General features: G+C 44.6%; 1 protein-coding gene and 1 long non-coding RNA gene across 6 annotated transcripts in view; one reads left to right on the top strand and one right to left on the bottom strand.

Annotated features, from left to right (window-relative positions):
- Positions 1-4,185, bottom strand: part of IL34 (interleukin 34) — a 66,082-nt gene that overhangs the window by 19,843 nt on the left and 42,054 nt on the right. The window lies entirely within an intron of this gene.
- The window catches only part of LOC102479314 (uncharacterized), a 15,912-nt gene that overhangs the window by 6,822 nt on the left and 4,905 nt on the right, over positions 1-4,185 (top strand). For both annotated transcript variants that reach the window (XR_001370666.1, XR_003550080.1), the window contains one exon: positions 2,509-2,664. This is a non-coding gene — a long non-coding RNA (uncharacterized LOC102479314). The remainder of the gene's footprint in view (positions 1-2,508; positions 2,665-4,185) is intronic.

The raw sequence follows: 4,185 nt of genomic DNA, 5'->3' as shown, positions 1-4,185 counted from the left end.
GGATGGAGGAGAAGGGATTGCGGCATGGCCATCTCCCCTGGGGGGTGATTTCTCGCTTTCTGTCTCTCTGTCTCTCTCTGTCTTTCTGGCGAGTGCACTCACCCTATAGCAAAAGCCTATCCAAAAAAAAAAAAAAAGAATCTCAGACATGCCATTTCATCACTACTTAAAGGTTTTAAAAACATGTGATCATAATATTATTATTATAGTATTACATTTCAGTCAAGCCATTCTAGACCACCCGAATTAATAACTCCTTAACATGGGACCAACAGATGGCATAATGGTTACGTCACTGGACTCCCATGTAGCTGATGTTGGTTCAAATCCCAGACCCGGTGACTTAGAACTCATGTTGGGTGTGTGTGCATGCATGCCCAAAATCCTAAAAGGAGACTGAAAGAGAGGAATTGCAATGTAGCCATGCCCTCCAGTGGAGGAGGGGTGTGATTTCTCACTTTCTGTTTCTCTGTCTCTCTCAGTCTCTCCGGTAAGCACACACACTCTATAGCAAAAATTTCTCTAAAAAAAGGTTATTCCTTAAACTAATTCAATAAAGAATCCATGTTCGATTTTCCCCATTTTTTTTGTTTGTTTTTGTTTTTTGGGTTTTTTTGTTTTTTAGTTTTGGCTATAGGATATGTGGGCTTGACAGAAAGATAGGGAAAGTGAGAAAGTACCCCCCAGGGAGGATGGCCATGCCACAATCCCTTCTCCTCTCAGGACTTTGGGCACATATGCACAAGCACTTAGCATGATTTTCAAACCACTGGGTCTGGGACTTGAACCACTCAATCAGCCATGTGGGATCTAGCCACCTTAAACTCCAAGCCATCTGCTAACCCTTCTCTGGTTGTTTTATTTTTATTTTATTTATTTATTTTTTTTAGAGAGAGATTTTTACTATAGGGCACATGTGCTCACCAGGGAGATGGAGTGAGACAGAAAGTGAGAAATCACACCCCAGGGGTGATGGCCATGCCACAGTCCCTTCTCCTCCATTTACCTCTTGGGATTTGGGGCATGCACGCACATGCGCCCGGCATGAGTTTTAAACCACTGGGTCTGGAACTCAAACAATGGTCGACTACATGGATTCCAGTGATGTAACCATTTCACCGTCTGCTGGTCCCTCTCCAGTTGTTTATAAAAATGTCTTTTTAAAAAGTTATTGTTTATAAGTCAAGAACGTGACAAAGTGATCCGTACAGTGCATTTGATACGTCTCTTAACTCCTTTTCCTTTCTTTTCTTTATTAAGATATCATGTGCATGCCATAGAATTTACCATTAGGAAATGTACAATCCCGTGTCTTCAGCGCACTCACAAAGTTGTGCAACAAATAGCACATCTAAATCAAGAACATTTCATCACCCTCGAAATAAACACTGTATTCATTAACACTCAGTTCCTGTTCCCACTCACAGCCATTAATATTCAGTCTGTCTCTGTGGATTTGTCTGTTTGAACATTTTATAAAAATAAAGTCATGTGGAGGCCAGCAGGTGATAGACTGTGGTTCAAGTCCTGGACCCAGCGGCTTGAAATTTATGCTGGGCACATGTGCATATATGCCCAAAATTCCAAGAGGAGAATGGAGAAGGGATTGTGACTTGGCCACCCACCCTAGGGGGTGATTTCTCACTTTCCTTCTCTCTGGCTCTCCCCATCAAGTTCATGCACCCTACGGCAGAAAGCTAAATAAATAAATAAAATGAAACCGTATGATACGTAATGCTTTATTTTAGGAGTTTTTCACTTAGCATAGTGTTCGCAGGGTTCCTTCATCTTGTAGCATATTATGACTGAATGTGTCCCTTCAAAATTGACGTGTTGAAGACTTTACTCCTAATATGATATTTGGAGATGGGGCTTTGGGGAAGTAATTAGGGTCAGATGAGGTCCTGAGCGTGGGTTCCTCACAGAAGGATTTGTGATCTTATAAAAGATATCGGTGAGATCTCTCTGACCCAAAAGAACGATCGTGTGAGTACGCAGCCACTTGACCAGAATCAGTCAGCTGGTACACGGATCTCAGACTGCCAGCCCTCGGGACTGTAAGAAAACACATTTCTGTGATTTAAGCCACCTTGACTATGACATTTTGTTAAGACAGCCCGAGTAGACTAAGATATACTGTATATCAATACTTCATTACTTTTTATTGTCAAATGGTACTCCCGTTGAATGAATGTATACATTTTCTTTGTCCATTTACTATTTTCAGTTTTACCACAGAATGCATGGAGAGAGACAGAGAGATGGAAAGTGAGAAATCACCCCCCCACCCCGGGTGAATGGTCATGCTGTGATCGCTCCTCCTCCATTCTCCGGTCAGGAGTTTGGCATGTGCACAGACACACCCAGCCTGAGTCTCTCTGGGATTCAAACTTCGGCCATGTGAGAGTCCAGTGCCTTAACCACCATGGTGGTATTTAGTTCTTTGATCTATTTTGAGTTCATTTTTATATATGGTGTGAGGTAAGAGTCCAACTTTCTCTTTTGCAGGTGGCCGTCCAGTTGTCTTTGAAAGGCTGTTGGTTCCCTCATTGAATGTCTCACACCCTTGTCATAATCAGCTGACCATGAATACACGAATTTATTCCTTGATCTATATGTCTGTCCTGACGTCTGCCACATTGTGTTGATCTCTGCAGCTTTGTGGTAAGTTTTGAACTCTTAAAGCTATAATGGTGGGTCTATAATAAAATCTATAATAGTGGGTGATGGGGAAAGGCAGGATGTATTTCTCTATGGTTTTCTACGCAAATGTGTCATGACTTTTCTGACAACCCAATAACTGACAGGTATGTATATATGTAAAATGGGGTCTCTTCTGAAGACCTTCCCACATTCTGGATGTGGGTGACACACCCTTGGAGCGGCAACATGTTTCTTTATGTATTTCTAGACTTCAGATCCTGAGACTTCACTGGGCTCAGGTGTACTAGCCCGAGGAGGTGTTGAGCACTTCCCGTTGCGTCACATTGGAAGGCACTTTATTGAGCTCACGTCATGCTCTTTCTCCCCAGCCTACCCGTTACAAAATTACCCATCAACATTTCACTTTCTATCAGAAATACTAGATTAGGGGCCAGCAGGTGGCGTGGTGGTTAAAAGCGCTGGACTTCCACGTGGCCGACTGCAGTTTGAGTCCCAGACCTGGCAGCTTTCTTTCTCACTTTCCATCTTCTCTCTCTCTCACTCTGTCCCTATCTGGTCAAGTTAAAATAAAATAAATAAAGTCAAATAAAAATAATTCTTTTTTTAATAAAATACTAGTTTAGCCTTTTGGTGCTGCGGCCGCAGCCATGACTAGGCTTCAAAAGAGGTTTGCCTCTGTGTCCTCCGCTGTGGCAAAAAGGTCTGGTTGGACCCCAAGGAGACCAATGCAATTGCCAATGCCAACTCCCGTCAGCAGATCCGGAAGCTGACCGAGGATGGGTTGATCATCCGCAAGCCTGTGACTGTCCATTCCCAGGCTCAACGCTGGAAAAACACCTTGGCCCGCCGGAAGGGCAGGGATATGGGCACAGGTAAGCGAAAGGGTACGACAGTGCTAGAAATGCCAGAGAAGGTGACCCGGATGAGGAGAGTGAGGGTCCTGCGGCTGCTCAGAACATACCCGAGTCTAAGATGGACCGCCACATGTATCACAGCCTGTACCTGAGGGTGAAGGGGAATGTGTTCAAGAACAAGCGGATTCTCATGGAGCACATCCACAAGCTGAAGGCAGGCAAGGCCCAGAGAAGCTCCTGGCAGACCAGGCTGAGGCCCGCAGGGCTAAGACCAAGGAAGCACGCATGCGCCGTGAGGGGCACCTCCAGGCCAAGGAAGAGATCATCAAGGCTCTGTCCAAGGAGGAAGAGACCAAGGAAGAAAGCTCCCCGTCTCTCATCTGTACACAGTGGCATTGGCAGTTACTCAGGTCATCGTTTAAATAAAATAAGCCCTTATCTGCTAAAAAGCAAAAATACTCGTTTATAGCCTTAATCTAGTATTTTACCAAGTGGTGACTCTTTTTTCTTTTTTTTTTATTTTTTTGAGAGGTTTTTGCTATAGGGCGCTGCGCTCGCCAGAAAGACAGAGACAGAGAGACAGCGAGAACTCACCCCCCCAGGGGGAGATGGCCACGCTGCAATCCCTTCTCCTCCATTCTCCTCTCGGGACCTTGGGGACGCACGC

Source organism: Tupaia chinensis, unplaced genomic scaffold, assembly GCF_000334495.1.
Source record: "Tupaia chinensis unplaced genomic scaffold, TupChi_1.0 Scaffold000355_1, whole genome shotgun sequence".
Taxonomy (NCBI): domain Eukaryota; kingdom Metazoa; phylum Chordata; class Mammalia; order Scandentia; family Tupaiidae; genus Tupaia; species Tupaia belangeri.
Note: the sequence above shows the minus strand (reverse complement) of the source record. Positions and strands in the feature narration are given on the sequence as shown.